Raw genomic sequence first — 18,333 nt, forward strand, 5'->3', positions numbered from 1 at the left:
TAAACCACTGAGCCACCCAGGCTGCCTGATTACTGGTTCCTTGATTTGACTCACATTTCAGATATTCTGGCTGAGTGGGTCTCTAAGGAATTTTGATTCTCAGAGGCAATGTACCTTTCCTGAGGCCCCTTCCAAAGCTTTGGGAGGTTGCCCTACTAATGTGCTCCCATGTTTGTATGTTTTGCAAGATATCTTAATGTGAGATGTTTCTACTTTAATTGGCTGATATAGCTTCTGTTTCTAACTCTAATATCCCCTCTCTTATAACTGTCTTTTTGTAGAGGTTGAGGTGGGGGTGAGGTTGGGGAGTTCTAAATAAATATTCACTTGTAATTGAATTCACTTCTAAATAAACATTTACTTAGAAAACTAGCTGCAATTCAAAATTATTTTTCTTATTGGAAGCCTCCATATTCTTCAGGCTCTGCAAAACCTGGGCAGGTACCCCTGGATTTTAGTCCTCCTGAAATTACCTCTCACATAATTCTTAATCTCATTTAAAATTTTCCTCCCATCCTGATATTCAGTAATTTCTAGGTTTCATACAAAAGCTGATTTTCCTGCTCCCTTACCACAACCTGACACAAACTGAACCCCAGAAAGGGGGAAATGGGGAAAATGAGAAAATATTAAATTATGTGAAGAGGAAGAGAAAAAAAGATTGAAAAGATAGTTAAATTGCCAAGTTATCTCATACATCTTAGTAATGGTCTTTATGCCTAGAGATTCAGAGGAGATCCCCAATAAGTTTCTTTTAACAGCTGAAATAAAACATTGCCATGCTGGTTGGGAAGCTAAGTGATGTTCCATCCTGAGATGAAGTGGGGTAAAGTAAAAAGGGAGGTAACAGGATGGTGAGTTGAAATGAATTAAGGAAAACACATGGTCTTCCGAAAAGGAAATGGAGTTATGAAAAGAGATGAGAAAACCAGTTCTTCCAGGATAATGCCTTTTGTTGGGCCCTAGTGGGAAACTCATTTGAGGAAGCTGGAAGGATACGATGGGTGCCCAGGTTACCTGACAAGAGGAAAGAGGGCTAAAGGGAAAGACAAACAGTGTGGGAGAAGGACCAGGGGTCACGTTTTTCTTGGCATTGAAATATTTTCAACTGAGTTATTTTTCAGAAGTTTCCAAGGAGGATCCTCTACCAGTTTCCAACTTCCATTTGGGATTTGAAACCTACAGGAAATGAAGCCCCTTCCCATGACCTCTTTCTTCCTCCCTAAATTAACTTTGGATGCAAAAAGCTGGTTAAGCAGAAGCTGGAGCCTTTTGCTGTGCCTGGAATTGTGGCCTCTCCCTAATGCAGTCTTAGGGGCTGGTTGTGCTCCCAATTAAATGTTATTTTGGCAAGTTCAAGGAAGTTGTTTTGGTTTTTTGGCAAGTTGTTGAAAGATAAGCTTTCAAGTTCTTCCATCTGTAAAACGAGAAGTTTGGACTACGACACTTGTTCTTAACTTTGGTGGTGATGGCGTGGGGTGGGGGTAGGCGCTGGTGAGGGCTGGTGGTCAAAGTCTCCTTGTCAGAATAGGATGAAAACTGTAGAGCTACTCTCCAGAAATAAGCATCTATGCCTATTCACATGTAATTTTGCATATAATTTCAAAGATTCATGGACCCTTCAGTAAACAGTTCTCTAATACAGTTTTCCTTGCAGGAGGATTACACTTCTTCACCCATTTAAATCAGGCATGGGCTAATCAAATGTGAGAAGAAGTTCTGAGTGGCATTTCTGGGTTAAGGATTTAAGAGCAGTGCTTTCTTTTCTTTCTGCACTAAAGCCAGCAATGTTCTTTATAGTGGCTTCTTCACCAGGTCCAGGAATGAGGATGACAGTGGTACAGCAGTTAAGTCTGCAGCCTACCTTGGATTATTGTGTGACATGAGAAAAAAATAAGCCTTTGTTGTTTTCAGCCATTGAGGTATTTGGAATTGTTTGTTACCATAGCATTATTTAGCCCATCCTGATTAATACAGTCCCTGAATCTACCCATGGATGCTGGAGCTTTCTAAGGATCCCTAACCATCAATCCCAAATTTGAAAATATTAAAGCCTTTCTGAAAATTTATGAGTCGAACTTAATAATACAATTTCAGAATCTTGAATCACCTGAATTCCTACCCTGGCTCATACAGAATGTCCATTTGGATGAATAGAATATTTCACTTTGGGGTTAAGCTATAAAATCTGTGATTATGTGGGTGACAGGAATGAAAGGTTCACCTGGCTCAGCTTCAAAAGGCAGTGAAAGGTTGACTTCAGTATCATTAGGGGATCTGCATGCAGGAGGGAGGTAAGAGATTATTCCAGCCCTCGGTATGGTGTGGACATTCCTTGGCTACAGTCTAATGTGCAGACGAAAAGAATCAAGAAAACAAAAACGTACTTCTGAAAGCTTTAAATGACTGAAGAAGTCAAGAGGCAGGATGTCTGCACTTTGTTTCTATTTATGGAACACAAAGTTTAAACAGAGCTCTCCATTCAGAATTCATCTGGCTATGAAAATCGCCTTCCAAGTTATTATCTACAAGGAAATGGACAGCATTCAAATCTTCCCCTGCTGTGAGTTTGTATTTAAAGATGTTCCACATGTGTTTAATTCACTGATCAATTTTATACCTTGTCAAAACAGAATGGTCTGTCAAAAACAGGATGAGGCTCATTAGTGAGACACAGGAGATAGTACAATGGAGGAGAGAATAAACATACTACCCAGAAATAAGGAAGTAAGAGCCTATTCAGGAAGCAAGGGAGAATAGCAGAAAATGATAGTCATAGTAGACCAAAAGCTAGTGGGATAGCTATATGTAACTGCTACTTACAAAGTGATACTGATGAGAAAAAAAGTATTACAAGAGTTTAGGGAATAAAAGTTTTTAGCCTGGAGAAGAGAGTAGGGACTTAACAGCTTTTTATGTGTAAGAAACACCCTAGCATAGTTGTAACTAAAAGTGCTGGACTGAGTGGGACTCAGGAAACCCAGGTTCTAGACCTGGGTCGTCTTTGTCCTTCTGCTCTGAGCCTCACTTTGCTTGCTCATAAAATGAATAGTTCAGATTAAGATGACTGGTCAGATCTTAGCCCCCAGTTCCAGAATTTAGCGAGATAGTTCTAGGAAAATGTTCAGTGACTCTCTATCTTCACAATCCAGAAAGTTCTAGAACATGAAAACCTTCTTGATTAACATAAGGGTGATTAATTATTTATTAAATAAACTTCTAGTGGAATTTATGAAATTTTGGAAACTGCATCCTTAGAGGTTTTTAAAGTTCAAGTAGAGCCCATCTCTTTGAGGGTTAAGAGATAGACCAGGAGTCATGTTTGAGGTTTCTTCTAGTCATCTAAGAAAGTAAAAATATTTTATTGTCATCTTTTTGTTTCTTTTTTTTAAATTTTTTTAAAATTATTTCTTTATGATAGTCATACAGAGAGAGAGAGGCAGAGACAAGGCACAGACATAGGCAGAGGGAGAAGCAGGCTCCATGCACCGGGAGCCCGACGTGGGATTCGATCCCAGGTCTCCAGGATCGCGCCCTGGGCCAAAGGCAGGCGCCAAACCGCTGCGCCACCCAGGGATCCCTATTGTCATCTTTTGAAGGAGACTTTCCCAATGACCAGCCCCTAACAGAAGGGAAACAAAATCCAAATCCAAAAGTGTTGATTTAGTGTCCCTGTAACAAACAGGAGATGGTATGTCAACTTAAGGTAAACTGAGGCAAGCTCAAATGACCAGAAATTGAATTTATTTGGGAATAGCAGTAGAAGCGCACTTTGGAAAATATTCTGTAGAAAACTGCAGGTAAATCTGCAGAGAGCTTGAGGCAAGCTGTATTTATGGCCAAGGAGTGCAAAAAGGGAGAAGTCTAGTCAGAGTTCAAGCAGTAAGTTCATTGGCTTGAGATAGGGAGACATTCTCGGCAGATAATGTCTCATTGGTCAGAAGTTAGTCTCTGTCTTCTGTAAAGCAGGCATTTATGTGAAATCAGTTTCTTAGATCTTACATTCTATTCTTCTAAGGGCACATACATGAGATTCTCCGTTTCATATCCTCTGGTTCCATTTTAGATTGAAATCCTTTCACAGAACAAAGAGAAATCCCACAAAACAAGGCTCTAAATTTGAGTGGTGCTGTGTTTTTACTTTGCAAGACATGGTCATGTCTTACTCACAAGAACCTTCCTTGTATAGGGTAAGGCCAGTATCTGTGGTCCTTCTGACTCGCAGCTGAGCCTTGGAGTTCAACTGGCCAGCAAAGGAGGTGCCGTAACCAGCCTATATTGCTGCCAGCACCAGGAGGGACCTGAGAGCAGCCAAGGTTTTATTATTCCCCAGGTAAGATTCTTCTGACCTCCTGAAAGATGGTGCAAGCACTATTCTACATGCTGGACTGGAATACATCCAATCAGGAGTGGCTTGTATATATCCTACTCTGCAGCGATTTCAACATGAGTAAAGTGCTGTGCCTTTCATCAGCCACTGATTAGAAAATAATGTACAGCCAAGGGTGGAGTTCATTGGTGGAAGTTGTTCTTTGAAATGCTTCTGCAGGGTTAACTCTAAACTGAGAGGAAAGGAACTCCTCTAAACCATCAAGGCCCTAGAATGGTTCCTTTAGTCCTATTTTTGGGAGTGGCTTCCTTAGGGCTGGCCTTCAGCCAAAGTGGGACATTTGAGGTCCCCTCTGCATTTAGCTTTCTGGCAGTTCCTTCCCTCTGGAGTCAACTCTCACTCTTCCTTGGTGATTTAGCATCATCTCCAGATAAATTTCCCTTGCTAGAACTCATTCTCATTAGGTATTTCCTAATGTTTTTGGGAATGGCTGCACTTTTGAACATGAAAAAAATGTCAATGATTGCCTTTTGATCATAGTTCATAGTCTAGGGCCTGGTAAGTGAGTATTTAGCAAAGCAGTTTAATCAGCTTCCTCATTCCTGGATGGTATGTGCTTTTCCCATCTGAACATTTCTGAAGTCAAAATGGGTCTTCTAATAATCAGTGTGTAGATCTGATGTAGTTGAATTTTCCCTGTTCCCCAAGGAGAAGTAATTGATTTGATAGGTTAGCTTAAAACTGAAAAGGTGAAAGAGAAAGAAACTATGGAAGTGGAGTCCAAGTAACAATTTAAATCAGTATATTACATACAGCAGAAAATACATGCTTGGAATTTTTAATGTTATTTATTTTTTCTAGCTCATACCTTCATATAATTCACAATTCAAACGGTACAAAAAGAATACATCAAAAGTCTCTTTCTGTCTCCCATCTGCCCAGTTCTCCTACCTGGAAGTCATGTTACCATTTTCTTTCATATTTTTACAAAGATGGTTTATTTATATGTCAGCATGAATGTAGTTAATTACCCCCTTATTTATTCAAATGATAGAATTACTGCACATACTTTTCCTTTGATGCAACAGTATACTTTGGAGAGTATTCGGTTGTAGTACATTAAGATTTCTAATCCGTCCTTTATAATTGATAATATTCTATTTTATAGGTGTACACTGATTTATTTAACATGTTTCCTAAAGTGGACATCTAGGTTGTTACTAATCCTTTGCTATTATAAACATTATTATAGAGAATGACGTTGTATCCATATCATTATGTGCAGGGTGAGTAGGATAAATTTTACAAGTTGAATTTGCATATTTGATGGATATTGCCTATTTGCCCTCCAGAGACACTTATCATTTTATATTTCTGTTAACAATATGTGAACATGTCTGTTTCTCTGTATCTTGTCAACATGTGTTATCAAACATTTTTATCTTTATTAGGTAAAAAATAGAATCCCTATGTAATTTTAAAAATTTTTAATTAATTTATCATATACTAATAAAAATATATTTAATGAAAGTGTCCAGCTCAATAAATCTTCACAAATTAAACACACTCTATAATGAACACCCATTTCAAGAAACACACAGAATCTATAGCCCAGAAGCCCCCTTTATACTTCCTTCCAGTTTGTGCAATTTTTGCTTCTCTGTTTTTCTCTCATTATAAATGAAAAGTGACCATCTTTTTATTTTATTTTTTTTAAGATTGCATTTATTTATTTAAGAGAGAAAGAGAGAGAGAGAAAGCATGAGTAGGTGAAGGAGCAGAGGGAGAGGGGGAAGCAGACTCCCCACTGACCAGGGAGCTGCCACTCATGGATGACTACCTGACCAGTGGGTTACCAGAGTACCCTGTCTAGTTTAGCTCAGCCACCACATCAAACACTCTTGGCTTGCAGGCCACTCTTGGCCTGCAGGCACTGGTTCAGAAAGAATCTCCTAGGGAGTATACACACGGGAGGGGAATTTCCCTTAAAAACAAAAGCAAGTAGGAGTTTTCTGGTTTTTATTCCCCCTCTCCTCTTCCTCTGACTGGGCAGTAACCTCACACCGCATGCCTTCCAGCAAACACTCATCACCCAATAAATCATGTGACCCATTCTGTTTACTTAGAGGTACTTGCCCAGCTGGGCCTCTAATGCAGACCCTGGTCTGTAACCAACTTTAGAGTGGTTGTCATTGAAAAGGGAACTTCTGAGGACCGGATAAGGCAAGCTATTCATTTGCATAGAGGCGCTCCCCTAGGTCATTCCCTGCCAGGCTGGGAGAACTGTGAAATGTGAGACAAGGTTTATAAAGCAGCCAAAAACATCTAGAGAACACTAGACCAGACTACTTAGAAGAAGATGGAAGCTGCTTTTCGAGAGATGAAGTGCCCAGCTCTGAGTCCACAGCAGTGCATCTCTCTATGTGAACTGTGAACTCTCTATGTCGGAATCACCTGGGCTTAGTCCAAAGGAGGTTGCCCAGGCCTGAGAAATTGGAACTGCAAGAAGTTTGGCTCCAGAAATATGCTAAAAACAAATAAACAAAACAATACAACCACACACACACACATACACACACACAAACACACACACAATTTGGGAGAATGTTATGCTTATTTTTTTAAACCCTTTATTTTTTATTATTTTTTTAAATAATAAATTTATTTTTTATTGGTGTTCAACTTACCAACATAGAGAATAACAGCCAGTGCTCATCCCGTCAAGTGCCCCCATCAGTGCCCGTCACCCATTCACCCCCACCCCCCGCCCTCCTCCCCTTCTATCACCCCTAGTTCGTTTCCCAGAGTTAGGAGTCTTTATGTTCTGTCTCCCTTTCTGATATTTCCCACACATTTCTTCTCCCTTCCCTTATATTCCCTTTCACTATTATTTATATTCCCCAAATGAATGACAACATACACTGTTTGTCCTTCTCCGATTGACTTACTTCACTCAGCATAATACCCTCCAGTTCCATCCACGTTGAAGCAAATGGTGGGTATTTGTCATTTCTAATGGCTGAGTAATATTCCATTGTATACATAAACCACATCTTCTTTATCCATTCATCTTTCGATGGACACACCGAGGCTCCTTCCACAGTTTGGCTATTGTGAATGTTATACTTATTGACATTTGAAAACTCCACTTCTAAAAACAGCATTTTGAAGAACTAGAAAGGTCCTTGGGCTGTGTACAACCAAGCTGTAGCGTGAGAAAACTTCTGGAGGGATAGAATCTTCACCCTATGATCCACCTGTACAGGTCTTTTGGCCTCCCTTCAGTTCACTCACTGGCTAGTTTTTCAAGATAAATAGGCAATTTATTCAATTTTCTACAAAAAGTTCTGGGCCACTCAACAAGTCCTTGGAGGGCAGATGTTTTGTGCTAGAACAAGGGAGCACTGCAGATGCATCAGTAACAGTTTTGTGTAGATCCTGAAAGGAGTAGAGTTGGTACAGGCACTGGAGAGGTGAACTGAATCCTTTAGACATTACTTTGAATTTCAGGTATCATTTTAAAGCCTGTCCTCTTCACTGCCTAAGGCCCTGGTTTCTCTCTGAGTGAATGAATTGGGAACAGAATCCAGTTTTGGAAAAGAGTTTTATTATTGCATATGTCAAGAGTTTTCGAGGTAGGCAGAATCAATGACATGGTAATTCTGAGGACCAACTGGCTTGGTGATGCTCTTGCTCCTCTCTCAGGAGAATAAGATGACTGCTGTAGATCCACACACCATGCTTCACGTGGACAGGTTCAAAGGGAAGACAGAATGGAGCTTTGCTTTACATGCCTTTATTTTGATTTAGGTGGAAACTGTTCCCCTGAAGATCATAGAATTCACTGTCACCTGCCCATCCCACACTATATAAATAGGGAGGGGGAGTAGTTCTGCTGGGATAGACTTAAACTAATTACTTTCCATTCACCTGGGTTTGGGGAAGGGTCCACTTCCTTGAGTATATTATTGTCCAACCCTGGTATAAAATTTGGGTTCTGTCAACAAAGAGGAAGCATGATATATATGGCTGCTGAACAGGCCATGGACTGATGACAAGATCCCTATCACAGAGATCTTGCGCATTATCTTTGATAGGGAGTTCCTTCTGAACGATAAGATTAAATGACCTATCCTGGAGCATAGGAGTTAATTTGACTTTAGAAAATAAAAACGTGACATTTTCATCTGAGTGTTTTGTTTAATTTTCGGGCAGTAAAATTCATATCTTCCTGTCCGAAAGGTAGAAGTTTGGTATACATGTTAGAAATTGGGACATCTGAGTAAACTTTAGCCTTGCCAGAAAGTTCCTTTCCTCTGTAAGTCTCCAGTAGGCTCTCCCTTCTTGTCTTTTTCCATCTGCTCCTCTGCAGCAAGAAGTGTACGTTTGACTTGGGCACACTAACATGTATTGGCATTTTTCTCCAAGCAGTTTCTAGTAATTTCTAAATGAGTTTCTGAAACCTTCAAGCCAGATTTTTTTTTTCTTTTTCTCTGAAGTTAATAAAGCCTGAGTGGTGAGGCATCTTCAAAGAGCTGTGTGTACTCAGCAATTTTGGTGTGTTAGTTTGTCTTCCAATATGCCTTACTCAGGGTGCTTATCTCTTAGAAAGGGAGATTATTACCACACAGACTAGGCTAGAAACCGCTTCGCTGACAGGTTTAAGAGTCTTAACAAAATAAACAGTAGAAAAGGCAAAATGGCAGGCTTCATTCTCCCTGCAAGGGTGAGCTAGGGAGGGAGGGACCGGGAATCCAAACAAACTGGAGAACCCTTTTAGGGATGCCTAGAGAGGTTAGGCTTCATGTGGAAGAAGGTTGAGATGGGGGGAGATCATTCACATTTCTTTCTGACCAACCAGTTGTCTTTTTGTAGAGACAACTGTTCAGCTGACAAGCCCTTCGCTGTACCTGTTGATCTGGTTTATGATTCATGCCTTAACAGAACCCTACAGTTGTGGCGATTGCTCTTCCTGTTTTTCATACCCTGAAAGCTCTACAAATAATAAAATCATGCCACTGCATTTCTTCTGATCTTAGTTTTGGGATCTAGAGGAAGGGTTTTTTCTTTGGATTTGGCAGAATCAGATCTATGCCAGTACGTGCAAATTTGCAAGCAACTTGAGGACAGGACTGTCATTTATTTTTCTCTCTTCCTTCTCAGCATCCCCTAGCACAGTACTAGGAAAATACTAGGTCCATAAATGTTTGTCATCTGATTAATATTTGTCTATGCCCAATGTGGGGCTCAAACTCACGATCCTGAGATCAAGAATCACATGCTTCACTGACTGAGCTAGCCAGGCACCCTAGTACTTGAAGTCTTAGTTCTTCCACTCTAAAGGACTTGGGAGATTCAGGTAGAACCTGCCATCTCCACCATAGTTCAGGAATTCAGGGCAGAGGGGCACCTGGGTGGTACAGATGGTTGAGTGTTGGACTCTTGATTTCAACTCAGGTCTGTCAGGGTTGTAAGATCAAGCCCCACATTGGGCTCTGTGCTTAGTGGGGAATCTGCAGAGGGAATGAGAATCTCATTCCTCTCCTGCTTCTGCTCTTCCTCTCTCAAATAAGTAAATAAATCTTAAAAAAAAAAAGTTCAGGGTAGAATTTGAGGTAATAAATAGCTTCATCTTCCTTTTGGAAGAACTAGAGTCTTGCTTGTCCCTTTTAATCTAGATGAGAGACCTCTCTCACACCTAGCCTCTGGTAAATAGGCCCTGCAGTAGTCATGCCCTTCCAAAGAGCACAGTGGTCATATGGCCTATTAGGATTTTAGAACAGGAGTCAGGCAGAAATTGAATCCTGATTCCATGTCTTACTATGTGATCTTGAACTACAGGTTTTTCTTTTCTTTCTTTTATTTTGGGGGGAGGGTGGGATTTTGCATATTCAACTCTTGATTTCCTCCTCCATGAAAGAGGGCTATCAAAGACAGTTGTGAGGATTCGATGGGATAATATATTTAAAGTACTTAGCACTGTGCCCAGAACTTCACAAGCTCTAGTAACCATTTGTTGTTGTTGTTGTTATTGCCAGCTCCCTATACCAGAACATTTAGAACAAAGAGGTTTGGGTAAAGATCATTTTGAACCTCTTCTCTGAGGGGGTGGGTCCTGAATCCATGAAAATATATTTACTTGGTCAAGGATCTCATACCACTTAATTACCATAGATGTGGGTTGAGGTTAGGTCAGTCAAGGATAAACTCACAACAAGAGGGTGTACAGTCCAGCATGGCTACTCTTTGGCCTCAGCAGCTGGTAAATGATAATGTTTTCTTTCCTTAATTTTGTTTTCAAAGAGGCTTGTTAGGGTACATTTGCTCATACTCTGTTGAATTTTCACTAATCTAACTCTCCTTATCACCAAAAATTCAAAATAAAATGAAAAATAATAAAAGACACTATGTTTAAAGATGGCTTTTGCTTGAGACCACCAACCCAATCTTAGGGAAACCGCTGAGCTGGTGGAAAGACCCAGTAGTCTAACTGACATATATTTAGACACCAGCCAGGCCACTTTTCTGGTACAAATCAGTTGATATGGTTTCCTCATTTGTAGAATGGATATAAGAATGGATATAATAATCCACAGTCATGGTTTCTTCATTTGTGGAATGAATATAATAATGCTTATCTAATAAGGTTTCTGTAAGAGTTAGAGTATATAAAAAGCATGCCTAGTGAAGATACTAGGTTCTCAAAAGTGGTAGCTGATTCCAGGATTCTGATTGTTATTCAGGCCTACCCAAGACTTAGAGGAAATGACTCCCCAAAGCATATTAGTAGTTAATACTCATATATGGTGCACCAGGAAATCCTCTGTGCCCTTTGTATATATTAAGTAATTTAGTTCTCTCAATGATCCTATGATATTGCAGGTGATATTACTAACCCACTTTACAGATAAGGGAAATGAGGCATAGAAAGGTTAAGTGTTCTGTCCAAGAATCCATATCTGGTAAATAATAGCTAATATTAATCTCAGGTAGTGTGATGCCAGAGTTCCTGCTCCTAGCCTCTCTACCAGAGTGTCTCTTTTGGATGATCCATTCAGTGAAAGAGAGGACAAGCCCACCACTTTGCCCTCCAAATGGTCTGCTAAGTGCCTTAAGAACATAGACATGGCTCCAGAGTGTCTTAAATGAGGTCAGAGGAAGAGCCATGCCCTCCCATAGGGATTTCCGATTGGTCCTATTGGGACTAAATCTAATAAAGTGGATACTATGCCAATAACAATTTATAAGTTCCTTTTGGAAGACAGAGCCCACTACAGAAGTTCAGGATTCTGAGATAAGAACTCCCAGGCTCATTTTGGGGTGGCTCTGAGGCTTAGTGGAAAGTCTCCTAGCCTTAGGGTCAAACTCTGTGGGTATATGATATTTGGGGGCTGTGTAACCTCTCTGAGCCTTAGTTTACTCATCTGTGAGAGAAGAAGAAGATTAATAAAACATACATCTTACTATTCTTTGGGGAATTAAATAAGATGATACACAGAAAGCTCCCTGTCCAGTCCAAGGAATACTCTGGGTACTCAGTGAGAGAGCATCATACTTTGTACCTTCAGCTATCTCATATGATATCCAGAGCAATTATTCTTTTAGGAAACCATCAAGAATTTGGGACCACTTGGCCCTGAAAGCGGTGACCCACTGGAGTGAAGACCAGACACTTTGCTTTATTATCTCTGCCTTGAACCTTGCTCCTGGCCCTCCTGAGACTTCTAACACCTCTGATATCTGCTGCTAACCTAACCTCTGCCAGGTTGCAAACCTGGCATCCATGGACTCCTTTAACAGTGCTCTGCTGCTTTCAGGGGCAGCTTCAAGAGAAAGGTGGCAAAGCAGGGAAGAACTTTGGATATGGAACTAGAAGGTTGGCCAGTGTTTAAGTTCTGTGGCCCTGCCCCAGGAACTAGTAATGTGACCATCTCTTTTGTTATTTGTGGCTCAAGTTCCTTATCTATCAACTGTGAAGGGGAGTATCAGAGCAGATATTACTGAGGCCACATCTTGCTCCTAGTCTCTTTCCCCAAATAGATTCTCAATACCCTGAATTCACTGGGAGATTCATGGCTCCATGGCACAGTATTACTGCTTTTGGGGGGATAGTGAAGGGGAGGAAGAGAAAAGCAAAATGGCACACTAAAATGAGTTTCCCAGGCCTTTATGAACTCACTAATAAAACAAAATCATTAATCAGACTCCTGCATCCAGTCCCCAAGAAAAAGAATGAATCTTTTTAATAGAGAGATTCCTGCAGCAGCAAAGAAAAACCTTTAATTTCGGAGCCAAAGCTATTTGTTTACTGTCTCAATGCCGTTTCACTGAGAGCTCATCACACAAACAATAGCAAAGGCAAACGAAAGACAAATGTAGGAAACATTTATATTTATATCCCAAAGGTAGGAAACAGCATGAAAATATTGTTAAGGAAACTCAGTAAGTCTCTGCTCCAGGGTATGTATATAGATTTGGTGCCAAAGGCAGCATAGCCAGATGTTAGAGGACATGATCCTCCTGAAAAGAACAAAGGAAAACTATGTTGGAATTCCACTAGGGAGAAGAAGAGCCAGGAGTAATCATTCAGGTGCCCATACAGCAAGCTCTTATAGAGGCCACGTAGTCAACAGCCTTTTCTTTGAGCATCAGTCCAGACACTACTGCCTGATAGTTATGGGATCTGGGGCATGATTGTAATCTCTCTGCTCCTCAGTTTCTTCATCTATGAAATGGAGATACTGATAGTGCCTAGCTCAGAGGGCTACGGTGGTCTAGGGAGAAGGTCTTCTAATAATCCCAGAGCTATTGTTACAATTATCTCCCACCACTTTAGGGAGTTGCAAGTAGTATAGTCAAAGTAGTTTTGGCTCTGTTACTGGACAGACACAGATGCGGATCCTGGTTACCAGTCCTGACTCTGGGCAAGGCTGCAGAAACAATGGAAGCACAGTGGCTCAAGGTTTAGGAATGCTTAGGAGTATGGCCCTGCTCCAGGCAAGCTGTGGATACTATATTGCCCACACTTGTGGGACCCCTTTTAAGCCTCCTTTCTTCATTTTCATCATAAATTACCATTACAATCATTGTCATCATCATGACAATGATCAAATGATAAAAGTGGACATCTGTCATTTTCTTCCTCCTAACTTCTCCCCATTCCGTCTTCCATTACCCAAAGAGTGCCCGTTAGGATGGGAAGGATGTGAATAAACTGATCCTTCAAAAGTGGAGGATTTTTTTTAATGGAGATAAAATTCACATAACACAAAATTAACCATTTTAAAGTGATTGATGCAGTACCATTTACTACATTCAGATGTTGTGCAACTATCACTTCTATCTAGTTCCAAAACATTTTCACCACCTCCAGAGTGACTCCATATTCATTAAGCAATCACTCCCCATTCCCTCAGCCCCTGACAGCCATTAATCTACTTTCTGTCTCTTTGGACTGAAGTGGACCTTTCATATAAATGGGATCATGTAATATAATCTTTTTGTTTCTGTCTTCTTTCACTTAGCATATTTTGGAATTTTTTCCATGTTGTTAGCATGTATTTCATTCCCTTTTAAGGCTGAATAATACTCTACATTTTGTTTATCCATTCATCCATTGATGGACATTATGGTTGTTTGAACCTTTTGGCTACTGTGAATAGCACTGATATGAACATTGCATTTGAATACCTGAGAAGTTATCAGAATGTTTTCCATGCTGCTACACTACTTTATATTCAGTAGGAGGACTTTGATGTCGAAAAATACTCCTGGTGGCTGGAATTCTACTTTTTCTGATGCAGATTGGCCAGTTGGGTGAAGAGACTGACCAGTGGGTTGGAGGGACAATAGGTTGAGAACTGGACCTCTCTGCTGCCTTTTTTAAAAAAAAAAAATTAAGATACTATATATTTACTCATGAGAGACACACACAGAGAGACAGAGACAGAGACAGAAACATAGGTAGGAGCCCGATGAGGACTTGATCATAGGACCCTAGGATCACACCCTGAGCTGAAGGCAGAGGCTCAACCACTGAGCCACCCAAGTGTCCTTCTGCTGCCTTTTGAAACCTTGGTTGTAAGAAGGCACTAACTCTGCCCTTTGCAAAAGCTCGCTGTACTAAATTTGGGGAAATGGGAGGGGAAAGAGTAGATGACTGTATAGAAGACTGAAGATGACCAAGTCTAAACAAGAGGCCATTCTATAGAGATATCATATGCATTCTTTAAAGATTTTTTATTTATTCATGAGAGAGAGAGAGACAGAGACAGAGACACAGACAGTGAGAGAAGCAGGCTTCATGCAGGGAGCCCGATGCAGGACTTGATCCCAGGTCTCCAGGATCACACCCTGGGCCAAAGGCAGGCACTAAACCACTGAGCCACCAGGGATCCCTTGCAGATGGTTTTAATCACTTTATTGTAAGAGAAGTGTGGTATTCTTGTATAATTTATTCATAGTAGTAATTGACCTCAACCTTGAAGTCTCTTAGGATTTGCTGTCTGATGTTGTATTATAAGCAGCTTGAAGGGCAGCATGTGTCAGAACCCCCTGATGCGGGGCAGAAGCATATCAGGCCTTCTAGGTGCACCTACCATAGAGGCCAATGGTATAGCATGGGAGTTACTAAGAAGAGCAGGACTTGAGGGAGACTGTGGAGAGACAAAGCCAGGGAAGTTGCATGTCTGCCATTAGAACTGAGGGTTAAGGGCAGAGTGGGAGCAGGAGACATATTGGGAGTCAGGGGTCAGGTCTGCAATCCAATAAAGGCAAAGACAAGGGTACTGGATGTAGGCACTGGCTATGGATGGAGTTGGAATGCTTAGAGCTCGTTCTTCTTAAGAGATTGTCCCATTGGGGGTGTGAGGACATACTCCCGCAGTCAAAGGTAGAGCCTGGGAGGCATAGAACAGACTTTCTCAACAGGTTCCCGTGAGAGCTTACTAAACAAGTGTTCAGGGAATGATTTTTTTTACCCAGATGTCTTTGCAAAGATATTGATACCAAGAATAAATCATAAAACTCATGACCTGCAAATGCAGAGTCTCCTTCATCTGAAAATAGTCACCATAGTTCATATTCTTTTCTCTATTGTCCAAAACTATAATATGAGTAACTAGATCTTGAACAGGGTTCTCAGTTTATTCTGGAAAGAGGTACTTCTCATTTTCCTGAAGTATGATAGCATACTTCCTTTTCCATATTTTCCTGAAGTGTGATACCCCATTGTGGATAGATGGATATAAAAACCCCAAGAAGTTCATTTTAGGCCCAAAGTGACCACTGCTTGCTGCTCTCACATCTTTCTCTGCTACAAGCTCTACCACACCCCAAGATGTGGGAAATTGTGTGGGGGATCTGGAAGGGTCCCAGGACCTTCAGGCTCACTGGAAGGCAGTTCGTGGTAGGTAATGAAAGCCTTACTTAGTAGGGCTAATGAATTTAGGTCTCCTAAACATCATAGAACGTCAGGGGTCTTTACTGTAACTTATTTGTTTCTCTAGGTGAAGAGATAACTCTGTCCCTTCGAAAAGAGCAATGTTCACAGAAGAGTCAGCTCAGAGACCTTGTGCTCTTAGGTGTGGGATACCTTATCCTGCTCTCCAAAGCACTTCCTTGCAGGCACTAAATTGAAGGAAATTCCTTCCAGAGCTCAAGCCCAGATGGTAGTCTACTGAGTAAGAGAAGTTTAGGAGATGGAATGTGGGGTCCAGGATCCTTCCTGGAGGGAAGAGATGTGGACTCCTTGGAGTCCTCTGGAGTAGGGCTTCAGTGAACTGATAATAAATAGTGCCTCCTGCTGCAGGGCAAACAGCTAAAGATCTGATGCCCTCCATGCCTTAATTCCCCTGTGGGAGTTATGTACAATTTGGAAAGTAGATCAAGGGCATCCTGGCTCCCAGCTGACCACCCCACTTGCAGCCTGAAGGTCTGGAGGCCTGAAGACCCCCCATCCCAAGCCAGCAGGCAGAGGTCCCAAGTTCACAGAGCTAGTTCCTCTTCCCCTGGGTTTCTGCTCTCTGGGGGACTGCCCTTTCCAGACCTTTTCCTCTGTAGGCAGCTCTTTCCAAGGCTCTCAAGACTCCAAACCAAATTGTTTGGGGAGTGAAAAAGTGAAAGGACACATCTTAGAGCAGCAGGGACCAGCTGCTGGGTCAACTCTCCCCAAAACAGAGCTTCCTGGGGAGTGCCTGGAGCATCTCAAAATCCTCCATCTGACCTCCTGCCCATGTTTCTAATTGTCTTTTAAAAAATAGCATGAAAATAAGATGTTTTCACTTGAAAAAAAAAAAAAAAAAGAAAGAAAGAAGAAGAAAAGGAAAGAAATTAACTATTAAGGTTCTCTGTCTCCAGGGAAGTTCAGGGGGAAATTTTAGGAACTTTCTGCCTGCTTTTTTATTGTATTTACCCAGCCACCCTGCCAAGGAGAGGATGAGAACTCTTTGCGCCTGGTGCACCACTCAAAGCCCTGTGTGCTTAATAGGGTGACACAAATGTCTGTGTTTCTTTTTGCTTTTGACCAAGGGCTGTAGGGAGGGGCCACCCCAGGGAACTGTCGGGGAGGGCCTTGCCAATTGGTTCCCGTTCCCTGCACCAAACTCGTTCCCAGCCGGGGCCAAGCCAGCCCGAGCCAGCCCGCCGGAAGGGCCTGAGGGCCGCAGCCCACGCGGAGGGGCCGGGCAGGGGGGTGGGGGTGGGGGTGGGGACGCGGCCGCCGCCCGCCCGCCGGTCCGGGTCCGAGAGGCTCGGGCCGAGCTGGGCTGGCGCGGGCCCTGCCGGAGTCACGCCGAGCGATGCTCCTGCCAAGGGAAACTTTGGGCAGCCGGGGGCGGTCGGCGCTTCCCTGCACCCCCCCCCCCCCCGCCGCTCTCCCTCCTCCCACCTCCCGCCCTCCGCTGCCCAGGAACCGCTTTCAGCCGAGGTCAGCTGGCTGCCTTTGTGGCTGCTTCCCAGGAAGGAAGAAGCGTTGTCTGCAGATCAGTTTATCAGCTGGCTTTCCTGTGCCGGAGCGCCGCCGTTTTCCGGGGACGGCTGCCACCCCCGTGATTCCCAGCCCGGGCTGCGGGCGGTGCGTGAGAGCCGGATAAATGGGCCATTGTGCGGCCGCTCAGAATCCAGGTTTCTTATCAAATTATCCACCAGCGAGAATGCAGTTCCGCCCCCGCTGCCTGTTATCTCAGCTTCTCTTTTCACTCTCTGCAATTACAGCCATTTCAGGGTTTATCCCCCCACATACACTCCCCCCTCCCCAGTTTTGAAGGGAATATTCAGAAAGCAGTTTACTTGTGCAGCCTACTGTGTGAGACCGACTTGGGGGGGCGGGGCCCGTGTCTCCTAACAGTGTTTCCTTGGGATTTGGATTTGCAACCTTGAATTTAGCCTCTTTGGCTTTGATGTGTGATGATTCTATTTGACACTCCCACTTCAGTGCATCATTCAACACCAACTGCAAATATTGGGGAGGTAATTCTATAGGGCTCTAGATCCAGTGTGTGTGTGTGTGTGTGTGTGTGTGTGTGTGTTTGATATTTTTTAATTGCTGTATGAACACTGAAGTCTTGCAAGGGGAAACACTACTGGAAACTGGCATCTGATGGAGGCTCTGGGGCAGTGTGGTAGTTTTAGAGAGGGATGCCAACTGAGGTGTTAATGGTGTCAGTTTTTTGCTTTTCTCCTGCAGCAGCTGGCCTACTGGGGAGGAGTTGTACATAGCTGGTGCTTGACTTTATTAAGTAGTCATTAGCAGGCAAGGCTGGTTTTAGAGCCTCTGACCTGTGCAATTGCACAGATCCCTTACTCAGAGGGGGACCAATGCTTGGGCTACTATTCTGCTGACAAGGCTTATTAATAAGTTTTGAAGAATTCTGCATTTTCATTTTGCATTTGGATTTGCAAATTACATAGCTAGTCCTGGTAGTGTAGTAGCTCACTTTTGTTTGAATAGGCTTGAATAAAGGTTTGAATAAGTTCTTAAGTTCCAATTTGAGATAATGGTCTGC

At 42.3% G+C, this 18,333-nt stretch overlaps 1 protein-coding gene across 1 annotated transcript in view; it reads left to right on the forward strand.

Moving 5' to 3' along the window:
- Positions 1 to 18,333, forward strand: part of ANKRD55 (ankyrin repeat domain 55) — a 409,242-nt gene that overhangs the window by 92,575 nt on the left and 298,334 nt on the right. The window contains exon 4 of the mRNA XM_055332857.1: positions 4,190 to 4,333. The gene's annotated coding sequence lies outside the window, so the exon portion shown is untranslated. The remainder of the gene's footprint in view (positions 1 to 4,189; positions 4,334 to 18,333) is intronic.

This window comes from Nyctereutes procyonoides, unplaced genomic scaffold (genome assembly GCF_905146905.1).
Source record: "Nyctereutes procyonoides isolate TBG_1078 unplaced genomic scaffold, NYPRO_anot_genome, whole genome shotgun sequence".
In the NCBI taxonomy this organism is placed as follows: Eukaryota; Metazoa; Chordata; class Mammalia; order Carnivora; family Canidae; genus Nyctereutes; species Nyctereutes procyonoides.